Source organism: Sciurus carolinensis, chromosome 7, assembly GCF_902686445.1.
Source record: "Sciurus carolinensis chromosome 7, mSciCar1.2, whole genome shotgun sequence".
Lineage (NCBI taxonomy): Eukaryota > Metazoa > Chordata > Mammalia > Rodentia > Sciuridae > Sciurus > Sciurus carolinensis.
In genome coordinates, this window is record NC_062219.1 from 46,365,878 (window position 1) to 46,384,592 (window position 18,715).

The following is an 18,715-nucleotide window of genomic DNA, read 5'->3' on the forward strand; positions in this document are numbered from 1 at the left end:
ACATTCCACAATGCATAAGACACACAACAAAGATTTATCCAACCCAAAATGTCAGTAGTGCTGCAGTGGAGAAAGCCGGTATAAGCTTTATATGATCATTTACACATTATGGGTGGACATATCTATTTATACCAAAATAAACAAAAATATTGGAAAAAACAGTTTACTATGTCTGGTAAAACTTTTATCCATGTCATGTCATAAATATCACTCAGGTAAATGCATTATTTCCAATATTTTCATGTTTATTAGTGTTTTATGTGGGTTAAAAATTTGTTTAAGGAGGTAAGAATGGGTATATAAAAAACTGAATAATTAAAACAAAGTTTAATCTTTATGTACCATAGATATAAAAAAGAACTACTGTAAAACACATTTGAAATATTCATAATCTCACATTTTTTTGTAAGCAAATGGGATACATGTTGTTTCTCTATTTGTACATGGAGTCAAGGCATACCATTTGTGTAATCATAAATTTACATAGGGTAATGTTGTTTGATTCATTCTGTTATTTTTTTCCCTTCCCCCCACCCCTCCCACCTCTCTTTTCCCTCTATACTGTCCTTCCTTCCTCCATTCTTACCACCCTCCTTAACCCTAACCCTAAACCTAATCCTAACCCTAACGCTAACCCCTCCCACCCCCCATTATATGTCATCATCCACTGATCAATGAGATCATTCGTCCTTTAGTTTTTTGAGATTGGCTTATCGCGCTTAGCATGATATTCTCCAATGTCATCCATTTGCCTGCAAATGCCATAATTTTATCATTCTTCATGGTGGAGTAATATTCAATTGTATATATATACCACAGTTTTTTTTTATCCATTCATCAATTGAAAGACATCTAGGTTGGTTCCACAATCTGGCTACGGTGAATTGAGCAGCAATGAATATTGATGTGGCTGTATCTGTGTAGTATGCTGATTTTAAGTCCTTTGGGTATAGGCCAAGGAGTGGGATAGCTGGGTCAAATGGTAGGTCCATTCCAAGTTTTCTGAGGAATCTCCATACTGCTTTCCAGAGTGGCTGCACTAATTTGCAACCCCACCAGCAATGGATGAGTGTACCTTTTCCCCCACATTCTCACTAACACCTATTGTTGCTTGTGTTCTTGATAATCTCCATTCTAATTGGGGTGAGATGAAATCTTAGTATAGTTTTGATTTGTATTTCTCTTATTACTAGAGATGTTGAACATTTTTTCATATATCTGTTGATTGCTTATACATCTTCTTCTGTGAAGTGTCTGTTCATTTCCTTAGCCCATTTGTTGATTGGATTATTTGTATTCTTGGTGTAGAGTTTTTTGAGTTCTTTATAGATTCTGGAAATTAGCGCTCTATCTGAAGTATGAGTGGCAAAGATATTCTCCCACTCTGTAGCCTCTCTCTTCACATTACCGATAGTTTCCTCTGCTGAGAGAAAGTTTTTTAGTTTGAATCTATCCCAGTTATTGATTCTTGCTTTTATTACTTGTGCTATGGGAGTCCTGTTCAGGAAGTCTGATCCTAAGCCAACAAGTTGAAGGTTTGGACCTACTTTTTCTTCTATAGGATGCAGGGTCTCTGGTCTGATTCCAAGGTCCTTGATCCATTTTGAGTTGAGTTTTGTGCAGGGTGAGAGATAGGGGTTTAATTTCATTCTGTTGCATATGGTTTTCCAGTTTTTCCAGCACCATTTGTTGAAGAGGTTATCTTTTCTCCATTGCATATTTTTGGCCCCTTTGTCTAGTATGAGAAAATTGTATTTATTTCGGTTTGTGTCCATGTCCTCTATTCTGTACCATTGATCTACCTGTCTATTTTGGTACCAATACCATGCCGTTTTTGTTAGTATTGCTTTGTAATAGAGTTGAAGATCTGGTATTGCGATACCCCCTGCTTCACTCTTTCTACTGAGGATTGCTTTAGCTATTCTAGGTTTTTTATTCTTCCAGATGAATTTCTTAATTGCTTGCTCTATTTCTGCAAGGTACATCATTGGAATTTTAATTGGAATTGCATTGAATCTGTATAGCACTTTAGGTAGTATGACCATTTTGACAATATTAATTCTTCCTATCCAAGAACATGGGAGATCTTTCCATCTTCTAAGATTTTCTTTAATTTCTTTCTTTAGTGTTCTGTAGTTCTCATTGTAGAGGTCTTTCACCTCTTTTGTGGGATTGATTCCCAAGTATTTTATTATTTTCGATGCTATTGTGAATGGGATAGTTTTCCTAATTTCTCTTTCTGAAGATTCATCACTTATGTATAAAAATGCTTTGGATTTATGAGCATTGATCTTGTAACCTGCTACTTTACTGAATTCACTTATGAGTTCTCAAAGTTTTCTGGTGGAATTTCCAGGTTCCTCTAAATATATAATCATGTCATCAGCGAACAGAGATAGTTTGAGCTCCTCTTTTCCAATTCGTATCCCTTTAATTTCTTTGGTTTCTCTAATTGCTCTGACTAGAGTTTCAAGGATGATGTTGAATAGAAGTGGTGAAAGAGGGCATCCCTGTGTTGTTCCAGTTTTTAGGGGGAATGCTTTCAGTTTTTCACCATTTAGAATGATATTGGCCATGGGCTTAGCGTAGATGGCCTTTACAAGTTAAGAAATGTTTCCACTATCCCAATTTTTTCTAGTGTTTTGAGCATGAAGGGATGCTGTATTTTATCGAATGCTTTTTCTGCATCTATTGAAATAATCATGTGATTCTTCACTTTAAGTCTGTTGATATGATGAATGACATTTATTGATTTCTGGATGTTGAACCAACCTTGCATCCCTGGGATAAAAACCACTTGATCATGGTGCACTATCTTTTTAAATATATTTTTGTATGCGATTTGCTAAAATTTTGTTGAGAATTTTTGTGTCGATGTTCATTAAGGATATTGGTCTGAAATTTTCTTTCCTCGATGTGTCTCTGTCTGGTTTAGGTATCAGGGTGATATTGGCTTCATAGAATGAGTTTGGGAGGGTTCCCTCCTCTTCTATTTCATGGAATAGTTTGAGGAGTATTGGAATGAGCGCTTCTTTAAAGGTTTTGTAGAACTCAGCTGAGAACACATCTGGTCCCGGACTTCTCTTTGTTGGTAGGCTTTTGATGACCTCTTCTATTTCATTGCTTGAAATTGATTTATTTAAGTTGTGTATGTCCTCCTTGTTCAGTTTAGGTAATTCATATGTCTCTAGAAACTTGTTGATGTCTTCAAGGTTTTCTGTTTTGTTAGAGTATAGATTTTCAAAATAGCTTCTAATTATGTTTTGTATTTCACTCGTGTCTATTGTGATATTTCCTTGTTCATTCTGAATTTTAGTAATTTGAGTTTTCTCCCTCTTTCTCTTTGTTAGTGTGGCTAAGGGTTTATCAATTTTGTTTATTTTTTTGAAGAACCAACTATTTATTTTGTTAATTTTTCTGATTGTTTCTTTTGTTTCCATTTTGCTGATTTCTGCTCTGATTTTAACTATTTCCTGTCTTCTCCTACTTTTGGTGTTGGTCTGTTCTTCTTTTTCTTGGGCTTTGAGCTGTAGTGTTAGGACATTTATTTGTTGATTTCTACTTCTTTCGTTGAATGTGCCCCATGAAATAAATCTTCCTCTAAGTACTGCTTTCATAGCGTCCCAGAGATTTTGATATGATGTGTCTTTGTTCTCGTTTACTTCTAAGATTTTTTTATTTCCCTCCTGATGTCTTCTGTTATCCATTCATCATATAATAGTGTATTATTTAATCTCCAGGTATTGGAGAAGTTTCTGTTTTTTATTCTGTCATTTATTTCTAATTTCAATCCATTATGATCTGATAGAGTACAAGGTAGTATCTCTATCTTCTTGTATTTGCTAACAGTAACTTTGTGGCATAAAATATGGTCTATTTTAGAGAAGGATCCATGTGCTGCTGAGAAGAAAGTGTATTCGTTCTTTGTTGGATGGTATGTTCTATATATGTTGGTTAAGTCTACATTGTTGATTGTGTTATTGAGATCTATGGTTTCTTTATTCAATTTTTGTTTGGAAGATCTATCCAGTGGTGAGAGAGGTGTGTTAAAATCGCCTAGTGTTATTGTGTTGTGGTCTATTTGATTTCTGGAATTGAGAAGGATTTGTTTGACGTACATGGATGAACCAATGTTTGGGGCATAGATATTTATGATTTTTATGTCTTGCTGATTTATGCTTCCATTAAGCAGTATGTAATGTCCTTCTTTATCCCTTCTGACTAGTTTTGGCTTGAAGTCCACATTATCTGAAATGAGGATGGATACTCCAGCTTTTTTGCTGTGTCCATGTGCATGGTATGTTTTTTCAAATCCTTTCACCTTTAGTGTATGGGTATCTCTTTCTATGAGCTGAGTCTCTTGCAGGCAGCATATTGTTGGATTTTTCTTTTTAATCCAATCTGCCAGTCTATGTCCTTTGATTGGTGAGTTCAGGCCATTAACATTCAGGGGTATTATTGTGATATGATTTGTATTCCCAGTCATTTGACTCATTTTTGTGTTTTGACATGATTTGGTTTCTCCTTTATTTGGCTATTCTTTTATTTGACTATTCCTTTTTTTTATTTAGGCTAGTTCCTCCCGTTGCTGATTTGCATCGTTGTTTTTCATCTCTTCCTCATGGAATATTTTGCTGAGAATGTTCTGTAATGCCGACTTTCTTTTTGTAAATTCCTTTAGCTTTTGTTTATCATGGGAGGATCTCATTTCATCGTCAAATCTGAAAGTAAGTTTTGCTGGGTATAAGATTCTTGGTTGGCATCCATTTTCTTTCAGGGCTTGGTAAATGTTGTTCCAGGCCCTTCTAGCTTTTAGGGTCTGGATTGAAAAATCTGCCGATATTCTTATTGGTTTCCCCCTGAATGTAATTTGATTCTTTTCTCTCGCAGCCTTTAAAATTCTTTATTTTGTATGTTAGGTATTTTCATAATAATGTGCCTTGGTGTGGGTCTGTTGTAATTTTGTATATTTGGAGTCCTATAAGCCTCTTGTAGTTGGTTTTCCATTTCATTCTTCAGATTTGGGAAAATGTTCTGTTATTATTTCATTGAATAGATTGTTCATTCTTTGGTTTGTTTCTCTAAGCCTTCCTCAATCCCAATAATTCTTAAATTTGGCCTTTTCATGATATCCCATAATTTTGTAGATTCTGTTCATGATTTCTCACCATCTTCTCTGTTTGGTCAACTTTGTTTTCAAGATTAAATATTTTGTCTTCAATGTCTGAGGTTCTGTCTTCCTGGTGTTCTATCCTATTGGTTATGCTTTCTATGGAGTTTTTAACTTGGTTTATTGTTCCCTTCATTTCAAGGATTTCTGTTTTTTTTTTTTTTTTTTTTCAGTATCTCTAACTCTTTATTGAAATGATCTCTTGCTTCCCATATTTGGTCTTTTAACTGTTGATTGGTGTGATCATGTAGTGCCTGTATTTATTTGCTCTTTCATCTCCTCCTTCAATGCCTGCATTTGCTCTTTCATCTCCTCGTTTGCTTCCCTGATTGTTTTAATTATGTACATTCTGAACTCCCTTTCTGACATTTCTTCTGCTGTGCTGTCATTGGGTTTTATTGATGTAGTATCTAGGTTTGTTTGGGACATTTTCTTCCCTTGTTTTCTCATATTGGTCAGATGTCAGTGGGACTCTGAGATATTGCAGATTTCCTCTATTGGCTTATAGTGTCCCTGTGGATTTCCAGTGTATCACCTCCCAGCCTTCAGTAGCCTGAAGTCTTGGAGGAACTTGATAATGCATTGCTTCCGAAGAAAGCTGCCCCTAGCCCGCTACTGGTTTAGGGTTTGGACCTGGCTCTGTGTGGAAAGGCTCTCACTGGGCAGTCTGCTCTGAGAAGCTGGCCATTAAAGGAGCCTGCAGCCAGAGGGGGCACAGCCGGAGGGGGCATGGCCACCTGGAGAAGTCTCTGGCTGCCCTGCCCTGGTCCCAGAGGCTGCCTGTGGGTCAGAGCTCTCCGCTGGCTCCAGGACTTGTGACTGGCTCTGTGTAGAAAGTCTCTCACTGGGCAGTCTGCTCCAAGAAGCTAGCCTTGAAAGGTGCCTCCCGCCGGAGGGAGCAGGGCTTCTTGGGGAAGTCCCTGACTGCCCTGTCCGGGACTTGGAGCTGGTTCTGTGCAGAAAGGCTCTCACTGGGGGGCCTGCTCCGAGAAGCTGGCCGTGTGGGAAGAGCCCACCGCCAGAGGGAGCAGGGCTACCTGGGGAAGACTCTAGCTGCCCTGCCCTGCTCTGATAAGCTGCCCCTATCCGGGCCTGCCGCCCACTCGAGCTTCACCCATTTGGGGAGACTCACCCTGTAGCTCTATTTTAGTCCAAGTCTCTCAATGCCTCCCCTTCTTGAATCCTGTGTTCTGGAGCAACTGGAGATGCAGTCACTCTCTAGTCCGCCATCTTGGATCCCTCATAATCTCACATCTTGATGTTTTAATCATTTTCCATTTTTCTTAGGCAAAGAAGTATTTTTTAAATAAACAAAAGTCAAAGAAAAATATTTAAATGTACCTATTTATTTATGAAGCTTTCCCACTTCCATCCCTAAACAAAAATAGGTTTCTGCAACATTTTAATTGAAGGTCCATAAAAATGGAGAATGTTCTGCTGACATAACTCACCAGATATTTTTTTGTTTCTGAAAATAATTGCAGATAACAAAACCCCTGTTGCTGGTTTATGAAGAATAAGTTCTCTTAGGAAATACTACATAGCTTATAGAATATCTTGGAATGTCCAAGTATTGAGTTTGAGAATATAACCAGAAATAGAGCAGTGAGGAAAAAAGCCAAAGACGCCATTGAACCTAGATGGTGAAATGCAAGTGCTGTCCCCACTCACCTCCAGTCAACACTTGTGACACCAAGTCAGAAGCTTCACTGTAGCTTCAGGTGACTGTCTCTGCCATCATTTGTACTAGGAGACACATGCTGTTTGCACAGAGCCACCACCCTGTGCAGCTCACTGCTACTCGCCTATCAAGTATAGTTTGGTGAATTGGTGGAAGAATTACTTGTAGTAACTTGGTTGGCAGGAAATGTGATGATATAGATTTTGAGCTTTTAGGCCTTGATAGTTCTAAAAGCCAAAAGGCATTGAGTGGGAGCTGAGTGGGGCAAATTATAGTATCTGTCAGTCATGGAGCTCACATTCCAATGGAAATTCAACAAACCAATCAGGATTGGGGTCAGTTACATGTAGCAATAAACTGAAGTACAATATCTTATGATGAAGTATTTTTTTCTTTTACACAAAAGAATCTAAAAATGGGAAACATTATAAATTACAAAACATTTTGAAATTACAAAATGTGAAATATTACAAAATTCTTATTCCTCACACTTCCCTACATCATCCCCTATATTACATAAATTTCAGTTCCTCTCTCTAAATATGTGGAATCTAGTTCCTTAAATCTGGACTTGTCTTGTGACTTGCATTGGCCAATAGAATGAAGCATGAGAAAGCCCAGCAGCCCATCAACTGCATCTCACATATGTGAGAGAAGTCATTATTTATTTTTGAATGCCACAAAGGTTTTGTGACTGTTCCTTACTCACTCTTATTATAACAATAGATAATTGATGCCGAGACAAAGCAGTCCAGGGCAAACATAAAAGCTCAGATGTGCCAAAGACCCAAGCTCCTTTTATTATGCAACTCAGCATCCTCAATTTGAAGTTTCCTATTTCAGGGTTCAGTATAAGCACTCAGCTCTCACAGCCAAATTCCAACCAGTAGGGAAAAAAGAAGGACTGAAGAAAGGACAAATACTGTTTTATAAGAAATTTCCCAGAACTTATATAGGAACCTAGTTATAGTCACATTAAACTGCAAGGAGTGAGGACTAGAAGATGTACTCTTTATTCTTGTTGCCTAGGCCTAATAATTTAAACTTTTCTTCTTTATCCCTAAAGGAAGAAAGAACAAATACTGAGGAAAGTTGCAAGCCACATATGTCTATAAAACATGACAGAAAAAAGTTAGGCATTGCTCCACTTATGTTCATATTTTGAGCTTTTCCCAAATAAAGGCAGTCTTCTTAACTTCAGGTACATTTCTTTCTGACTAGATTTCTAAATTATAATAATAAATATCAATATTAATAAATCCAAAATACAAATTTTTCTATGTAATTCTGGGTTTTGTCAAATGATAAAAAAAAAATTTTTTTGGTAATAGTCCCAACAGAGTGCTTCAACTTTCTAAAGAATTCAGTCAGTGTTAGCAAGTATTAGAACAAAGCAGAGTTCATTTTTGTCTTAAATGGGCAACAAGCATAACAACAGATTTCATCCAGGCTAAACGAAAAGTTTTGAAAACACATTTTGGGGTATGATAAAAGAATCAGAAGCAAAAGAGGAATATCTTTAGCACATATTTACAGGGTCACTTGCACACTGTACAATTTGCCTGGCTATAATCAGCTACATTCTTTAAGGAATCTGAAATCAATGAGACAATGCACCAATAATTTAAACTATAGTTTTGTTATTCTTGAGTTCTTAATTCCAAAATTAAATCCTAAATCCACTAGAGTAGAGCTGTATTTTTAAGGATGTTAAATGAAATTTACAAATTAACTTAGTTTTATATGCATACTCTGCATACACATATATATTTGTTAGAAATTGAAATCGTTTTCCCACCAACTCCACCTGACCTTTTAAAATCTGCTTGTGTTTGTTTCTCAGAGAATCAGTCTTCACAATCCCTGCAAAGTAAGTGGTGGGGCAAATGAGTAGCTACATGTAAGTGAAAGAAGTGTGTACACTGATCTTGGATGTGATAATCATATAGGTCTCCGTTCCAGAAATTCATAATTGAGATACATCAACTCAAAGTACTTAAAATTCTGGACCTAAATTATAGTGTAACCATTTGCTGCAATATGTCTGCTTAGGTACTGAATATCAGACTTCAGAGAGAATGAAGAATGAAACAAACAAGAGAGATAAACAGTTATGAAACAAAGAGGTTGTCTCAGTTTCTTTTGTCTTTCTAGCTCTAGTATATCATGAAGCCAAATCAACAATGCCCCTCACCTCCTTTATTATGAAGTCTTTCCTTATGGTTCCAGTCTGTATTAAGCACTTTCTTCTCTGTGCTCCTAAATCTATTTCCTAAATCTATTCCATAGCTTATCACTCATTATAATTCTATTTCCTATTCCTTTGTGCATTCCCAGAACCTAGTAAAGACCTTAATAATAAATGCTAAACAAAAAATTTCATGAACCGAAGAACAAGATAGTAGTAAATGAAAATTATCTAGTGAAAATTGTACGTGTATATGATTAGCAGAAAGATTGACTGTATTTCTATTAGAGTTAACCAAGCAAAGAAATAGCTCTGAGTTGAATAGACTGGAAGATTCATCTATGAAAATATAATGCATATCGTTCAAAATGAGAAGGAAATAAAGGTGATTACATTTCCTTTTTTTCCTCCAACCACCTAAGTTCCTAAGGACATGTCATCAAGTTAACAGCCTCTCTGTGCAAATCCTCTACACATGCCCATGCATGGAGTGGCACTGGTAATGACAGAGATTGGCGAGGTAAGAGGAAACAGCAGTCTCAATGGTACCCAGGAGGTCAATAAGAGGCAATTCACACATTGGGAGGTGTCCTGATCATCAGCTGCTTTCTGAGGGCTATGCTTCTAAGATAAGAATAAAGAACTAAAATTTGGGCTGATGTCAAAGTTTCCTGGATTTCATTGACACTTGAAAAAATCAACAAATAATTTTAAAACACTGTCACATTATTTTCTTTATCAGAGTTCACACACTGAAGAGTAGATATCCAGTGATAATTCAATGGTATGTTGGGCATTTGTATTTTGTGAATTTTTTTGTATGTATAAACTTTTCTGTATTAATGTGAAATGAATCTCCAAGGCTTAATATTATGTAAAAAGGAAAACTCACTCATGATGAGTCACAGTTAAATTTACTATTAATAATTACATATATAGAAAAGGTTAAAGAGGAATTAGATACCAATAATTGAATATAGAACCATTTCCTAACTTTTCATTCCAGGACTACTTTTATTCAATTGACATTGCTGCAGGAAATAAAATAACAGGCAGTAATCATGTTGACAATTGGGTTATAAGAATAATTCTATGTTTTGTAGTACTCCTCTAAAGTAGAGATGTTTTAAAGTAATTGTTACAATCAGTACTTAGGATGGCTACTGTTGGAATATAAGTGAAACTCGGTAATTTATACCTTTTATCTCCCCGCTCAAATGGCTCTTTGAAGCATTTGAGAAATAATATAAAAAGGTAATATTGGGGGTAAAATGTCACCTTTATTATTCTTTAAGCTCATGTGGAAGAATGTGACTTAAATATGGAGTAACCATATATTTCTAATATTTCACCCCAGATTAAACAGTCTCATGCCCAGTCTCAGTCAGTGCTGAAATCCACGGGTCTTTCCAGAGGGCAGAGCCAGCCTGGAATAATTTAACAGTATGGTGGAGCAGACAAAAACATACATTTCCTATAGACAAAAGCCCCACAGAGAAGGGGAATGGAAGGAATGGGGCTGCAGGTGTCTGGTTTCTCTTCCCAAACTCACCAATCAGGTAAGACTTAATAGAGGAAAAAATGGAGAGCAGGTATGAAGGCACACAATAATGACACCCAGAGAATGAAAAACAAATGGAGAGGTGATGGGTGTTGCACTAATTCATGTCCTCCATGGAAACGTAAGGAGTTGGGGGACAATGTTCTACCACTCCCAGAAGTTATTTAACTTAATTTAATTTAATTAAATTAATTAATTTATTTATTTACTCTAACTGCTGCTTTGTCATCATTTAAAAAATCTCCTTTGAATATTATTGCAATGAGTAATACCTATTTTCCCAGTTGAACTATAAGCTCCATGAGAGTAAGGAATATATCTGTATTTTTCATTGTATTTTCAGTATCTAACACAAAGCCTATTATAGAGTAGATGCTTAAGAATCATTCACTGAATTAATGAATGAACAAGTGAGTAACTGAATCTGAATAATATTCTAGCATGACTCAAAAGCCTAGAGGTAGTGCACAGTAGCTAACACTGTTATCACAGAAAACCTGATCTCTCTCTTTTAAACATGGCTTGGTGGGATCCTGTCATTTCTCTCTCTCTCTCTCTCTCTCTCTCTCTCTCTCTCTCTCTCTCTCTCTCTCTCTCTCTCTCTCTCTCACACACACACACATACACACACACACACACACACACACACACACACACAAGGGAATATCTATGATAGAAGAACTGAATCATTTGAGTAGCCAAGAGGATTTTCAGGCTGGTGAACAACAGGAACTGGCTAAAGAATGACAGGTTTCTTCAGAGGTGATAGTGTCTGAGGGTATAGAAGGTACAGAGAAAAACATAAGCAAATGAAGATAAAACAGCCTTTTCTATTTTTTCCTTTTATGCAAATGTATTATTTTTTTTTCAAATCATAAAGAGTTTGTAACACACTGGAAGCAGGATAGGAGCTAGTTATCCTCATTTAACATTAGAATATATTCGTTGAGAGCATCAAACTAGACAGAACAAACATATTTAATGACTGATTTTGAAGCACATAGATAGCTCTGATCTTAAGCCAGTTGTATGACCTTAGTTAAATTAGTTAATCCCTCAAAGTCCAGTATTTTCATCTGGAAAATGGGGAAAATGTTGGCTACCATGCAGAGCTGTTGTAAAGCTTAAGCCAACAAATGGGAAAGGTACTCAGCAAAGTGCCCAAATGCATTCAGTAGTAAAGAAGTGGTAGCCATTGTCATTCTAAAACTGAAATTCTTTGTAAACTATAAATCATTAAGTAAACGTAAGGCATTATTATCATTACTATTATTGTAGGAAATCTCACTACTGTTTCACAAAAAGGCAACAGCCTAATAGAGGATGTTTTATTCTGAATCAATTACACAAAATCTAACAGCTGTGCATTAATGGCTGCCTCATTTCCCAATGGGATGTGATTTGAGTCATATTATAACAGAAAAGGTTATCTTTTCATTAGGCATATAAGGTGTGTTGTGAAGCAGAAAGGCACATGTCAAATGTGCTCAGCGGTTTTCTATCACTTGTCATCTTGTCACGTTTGTTAAGCAAAGAAACACATAAGTTCATAACAATTTAGTTGTGATTTTTTAATTGCTTTAAAATTTTTTAACTACAATTTTTATTTGATAGCTCTGAGGTTAGATATTTAATGTGGGACATTGTCACTGCTGTGTACTTCTTTATATAACAATGTAATTAACATTTCAAGTGACTCTGATTCTGAAGGGCATTGCCTCTGGTATGCATAATGCACAATATATTCATTGTTGTGACTTATTTTGCATAAATCAATCTTATTAATATCTTATTCATCGTCTTGCTTTCCAGAGTCTTGAACCAAGTTAATTCTCTGAAGGAGGAAGTGTTAGGACTCAGGCAGCTAGGCAGATCTGCATGGTTCTATTCTGATGGTCGATAAAATCTGTATTATAAGAGGTCACATGATTCATCAGCAAATTTTAATTCTGCTACTGTTTCTGTGGTAAACAAGAACACAAATTTCTATCTACAAAGAATATGCCGAGAATGGGAGTGAAAGCATACAGGAGGAAAGTGGGCATGCAAGCTGTGACAGTGAATTACAGTTGATTCTCCTAATGGATATTCAGCTGAGAGTCCAAATTCAAAAAGGGAAGTGGAAGCACTATCCTTATTACAACTTGCAGTGTTAGACACTATATTCTGTTAGCACAAAGGTGTGGTGTCAGCATGCCATTAATTCCAGAGGCAGATTGATCATTAAGGATTAATTGGGGTGCTGACAACCAGCCTAGCTGGTGACATGGAATGGACCTGTAGGCCACAAATGCAGAAGGATTCCCCAGCTGGGCCTTGTGTGAAACCAAAACAACAACAACAACAACAACAAAAAAACAACTCTTGGAAAAAAAGGTGAAAATACTAAAAAGGATATCAGAAGGTTGCTTTTTTTTTTTTTAGTATAGCCTCTTATAAAACTAATAATGGCACTCACAGTCAAATAAGATACAAGTCTCTTTTCAAGACACTTCCTTATTCCTCACAGAAACCAAGAGAGCATTTAATTCTTCTGATCTCAACACCATGGTTGTTTCTTCTCAGTCAAGTCTATTAGAGATATCAGTTTTCTCTCTACATAGAAAGTAATCTGCATTGTGCAGTGCCTCTCAATCTTCTTCATAGAGTTTACCAATAAAACAACTCTAGAGGGCTGGGATTGTGGCTCAGTGGTGAAGCACTTGTCTAGCATGTGTGAGGCACTAGGTTCGATTCTAGCACCACATTCAAATAAATAAATAAAGATTCACCAACAACTAATACAAATATTTAAAACAAAACAAAAACCTCTAGAAATAGAAACATATCTTTCTGTTTGCATGAGGTGCAAGAAAACTGAAATTTTAAAAAGTCCTATATTAACACTTAATACCCTCATCTACTTCTGTTTTCCTATCTTCTACATTTATAGTGGACCAATAAAGGAGCTTAAGAATAGATTTTCATTGACATCTTAGAAAATTTATTTGACAAGCATTGATTAAATACCAGCTGTGCTAGGCTTTATACTGAATACGAGGAGCACAAAGTCAAATTCATTCATTTATGCATAAAAATGTATTGAGTACTGAACTCCCATTTTGGGCCACGATGGAGTAAGTACTATTGAACTTATTCTTCCACCATAAATAACAATGAAACCAGAGAAATTGTAGGGGAATATTTTCAGGTGTTGAATAACAGAGAGCACTTGTTTTAAGACAAGGAAACACAAAAATGAGCTGCACATTCTCTACAGTTTTCTTCCTCAGGACACTTCCCTGGCAACCCATACTTGTGGAAGCCAGGAGGAAAACATGAACTCAGTGAATGGAGGAAGCAGAGGAGTTGGGGCTATTGAGAGGTTGAAATTCACACATTTTGGTGCAACCAGAGGAAGCAGCATATTGTCCCTGTAGTACCTGTGGTGCCTCAGGTACTTGCTCGGCACCCACTCCTTTGTAGGTGGCCATCTTCTCCCTGTGCCTGTTCACACTGGTTCCCTTCTATGCATGTCATTGTGTTCAGATTTACCTGTTTTATAAGGACATTAGACCTCATTTTAAGTTGATTACTTCTGTAAAGACCCTACATTCAAATGAGGTCATCCTCTGGGGTACTATAAGTCAGGACTTAAACACAGGAATTTAAAAGTAACATGGATGACACAACAACCCTTAACAAACACAAATTTTAAAAACCTGTCAATTTATAATTTTATATTCAGTGAAAATGTGCTTCAAAAATGAGAGTAAAATCATACTTTTTGTCAGATAAAATAAAACTGAGGTAATCTTTCTAGTAACCAAAACTTTATTTTTTATAAATACTAAGGAAAATTCTTTATATTGAAATCAAATGCTACATAGAATGTCAGATCTACAAGAAGAAATGAAAAACTCCAAAAATATTAAGTGTTAAGAGCAAATATAAGTCTATTTTCTTTTTTTTTTTTACTAATTTCTTTAAAAGACTATTGACTGTTAACAGAAAAAAAAATGTTTATAACATAAGTAGAAGAAAAATGTATGATAAGAGTACAAAAGATTTATATTGCCAAACATATGTTAACTGTTAGTGGTACAATGTTGATCCTATACAGGCTGTGATAAATTAAGGATGTAGAATATAACCCTTAGAGCAACTACCAAAAGAACACAAGAGAGTAAGAACTAAAAAGGATGAAGAATGTGAAGAATTAAATTGTAGAAAAATAAAAATGAAAATAAATCAGTTAAACCAAAAAAAGTCAGGAAAGACAAAAAAAAAAAAAAAAAAAAAAAAAAAAAAAAAAAAAAAAGAACAAAACCAAAACAAAGCAAAAGCAGTTGGGACAACTAGAAAACCAATGGGAGGTAGCGGGCTTAGACCTAACCATGGAAGACTGTGTTTTCCATATATAACCACAATAACAACATACCATCTTTTACAGTGGATCTGCATTGATTTGAGGGCTGCTGCAAATACCACAGACTTAGTGACTTGAGCAACTGAATTAATTTCTTCACAGTTATGGAGACTAGAAGTCCAAAATCATGGTGACAGCAAGGTTGTTTTCATTCTGAGGTCTCTCACCTTGGCTCTTAGATGGCCATCTTCTCCCTGTGTCTTCCTCTGTGCAAGTGTCTGTCCTGATCACCTCTTCTTAAAAGGACATATTGGGTTAAGATGCACCCATAGGACTTCATTTTACCTTAAATAACTCTATGAAGGCCCTGGCTCCAAATATAGTCACATTCTGGGCTTCCAGGGGGACATATGAATTGGTGGTAGGATGATACAATTCCATCCAGAAGAGGGTCTTTACTATTCCCATTAGGAGGAGCTGTTTCTCTACCCTCTTGAATCTTGGTGGGTACTGTCACTGCTTTGACCAACAGATTATGACAGAAGTGACAGTGTTAGTTCCATGCGTACTCCTGATCTCATCTGGCAGTGCATTTTAAATGGCGTACCACTAAGCAATAGGAAGTATTGAGAAACTGATAGACTCCATTTAGATGAATCTCAAAGTAAGCATATTGAAAGAAAGAAATCAGATACAAAAGAATAAATATATTATGATTTCACTTATATGAAGTTCAAGAACATGTTAAAATAAATTAATACAAAATAGAATAACAATTCTAATTTTAAATGGCTTCTAGGAGTCATTTTACTAGAAGGGGCCAATGAGGGAACTTTCTTAGGGATGGAAATATCTATAATTTGGTTGGCTACATGGATAAAGATATTTGTTAAAATTTAGCAAACATACACTTAAGGTCTATAAAACTTAATGTATGTATTAGTTTCTTATTGCTGCTGCAACAAATGACAACAAATTTAGTGACTTCAAATGACAAAAAAATATTACTTCCAATTCTGGATGTCAGAAGTTCAAAACAGGTCTCACTGGACTTAATCAAAGATTTTGGCAGGGTTGATTCTTTCTAGAGGCAAGAAAAATTCATTTTCTTGCTTTTGCCAACTTCTAAACCTGCCCATATTCTTTGACTCATGAATCCCTTCTACCTTCAAAGCCAACAAAAGCCAGTCAAGTCTTTCTCACATTGTACCATTCTGACACTGGTTTCTGTGCCTTCCTCTTTCACATCTAAAAAACCAATGTGATTTCAGTGGGCTAATCCAGATAATCCAGAGTAGTTTCCTTATTTTAATGTCCATTGATAAGCCATCTTAATTCTATCTGTAACCTCAATCACCCTTGTCAAGTAACTAATAACGGGTTCTGAGGATTAAGACAGACATCTTCAGGGTGACTTTTTCTGTGCCCCACATTTTATGTAAATTTTACTTCAATAAAATTATTTTTTGTAAAAACTGTTGGTGCCTAACATATATCAGTCACTATTCTAAGTGCTTAAATACACACATGTGCCTACACACACACACACACACATACTTAATTTTTGTCTGTCTCCTCTACTAGAAGCTTTGTGAGTTCAGAGAAGTAGTTTTTGAATTACTGTGATTAGAACAATATCTAACCTAGCAGGATCTCAATAAAAATTTATTGAATGAATGAATATGAACTCAAACAGTGAGTTCTATTTATTTTTTCTATCTCATTGATAATGTTGATTACGTTGATTTGATGGCAGAACTTTATGTACACAAAATCATAGAAATTAAGAATTTCCAAATTTCATTAAAAAAATATGTTTCCCAACCATTGAATGTCAATTTTAGAATAACATCAACATGTTAACAGAGCACTCTAATGCCAGTACCCAGAGGACAGAGCTGTCTCTAAGGACTGAGCCTTTATATAGTAAAAAGGAAACTATTTTCAGAAAATAGTTTGGTTCAGGAAAAGTACTCAAGGATTTATTTTGGTTATTTGTATTGTTATTCCTTATGAGGCTGAAATACATTATTTCAAACTAAAACATATGATGTTAGGAATACCAATAAAGAGAATTTATTTCCCTCCCTTTTATTAAGTGTTTTTGTAAAGGTTTATATAAAAAAAAAAGCACCACCAGAAAATATTAAGTTTTTACCATCATTTCTTACATTTATAAACAACTAAAGGCTCAGTGTACTTCATAACTTCATAATGTCAAGCATGAACATATAAGGTCTTTGAAAAAAATAAAGACATTGAATTTTACTATGCCTAGAAGAGAACAAAAGTGTTCCTTCTTTCTGTTTCCCTTCATAAGTTATTTATATTCCCTTAGGAAATAAATGCAAAAACAATATGTAAATGCACCAACAATTTCTGGCCTCCCTCTTACTCTGGTTTGTGTTTTCAATATCACAGCTAAGATTCTATGATTCTTTGTAACTCTATCCATGAGGGAAAAAATAATGTATTCCATTGAAAAGTCAGGACAACTTTGATTAAATTTTCATTGTAGAGTGATGCTAATAGCATTAGCACAGACATACAGTGCAATAATGTTTTTACTTTCAAAGATCTACCACTGATCAAAGACATCTTATTTTGAAATTATTTTTGTTTTAAAATATATATAATCTTCTTTAATATTATCATCATACCTAGATTACTTTTCTTCAGAAAGTTTTTCTTTAAAAAAAAATGTGGGTGTGTGCATACGTGTGTGTGTATGTGTGTTCCTAAAGTTTCCTTTGGGGGAAAAAAAAGCACAGAAGAGCTTTAATAAAATGGACAACATGAAGCTTTGAAAAAAAACAAGGACAACCAATGGAATTTGGTACAGTCAAAATTACAAATGAAGGATACAGACTTACTAAAAGAGGATAGTTAATATTGGGCCATATCCAAGAAAAGAAAAACAGAAATGCAGAAACAACTTGCTGGATAAACAAGAGACTGCAGAATCTCTGTGGGTGATTCTGTACTTGACAACTTGGACCAGAAGATACAATGGATCTGGAAAAAAAAAAATGTGATCCTGAAGAATTTATAATAGGTCTGATAATAATAGGAATATTTAATATGTTAAAGGGCATGGAAAGATCAAATTCAGGTAAAAGAATAATGATTGTCAATTAGAACAGAAGTTCTTTTGAGGCCCCAAGAAGTCTGGAGATCATTGAATACAACTTTTCAAAGTCTTAGAACAAATATGGACCAAGAAACAAAATAATGAGACCTGGGGTAGGCATGGAAGAGTATTATAGAAAGTTTCCTTTTAAAATGAAATGATGGGTAAAGAGAGGAAAACAAGCACATTGAGACTAGAAGTTAGAGTAAAAACCAGAAATTATGCAGCAAGCAAAAGAAGGAATACAAAAATAACCTTAAAAGAAATCAGAATGCATTTTTTAAAATTTGGTTAATTTTGAAGAGTTAACCAGGCTTAAATTATGAGGGAATATTTCATAATCACTGAACACAAAAAAATGCAATTAATGGATTAAGGCACATAGAACAGAGTGTCTGGTGGTTGCTTGGAGCATTTTGCACAATGCCTTGAACACGAGGAGCACTTGATTAAAAAAAAATTGTTTTTTTTAATATTCTTTCTGGACTTTACTCTGGGAAATATCAGGAAAATATTCACATTCAAGTTGTCTTGAAACAGATGGACAAAAACACTACATCAAATAACAACAACAAACACACTACATCAAATTACAACAACAAACACACTGATGTTCTTGACCTAACCAAAAGATGTT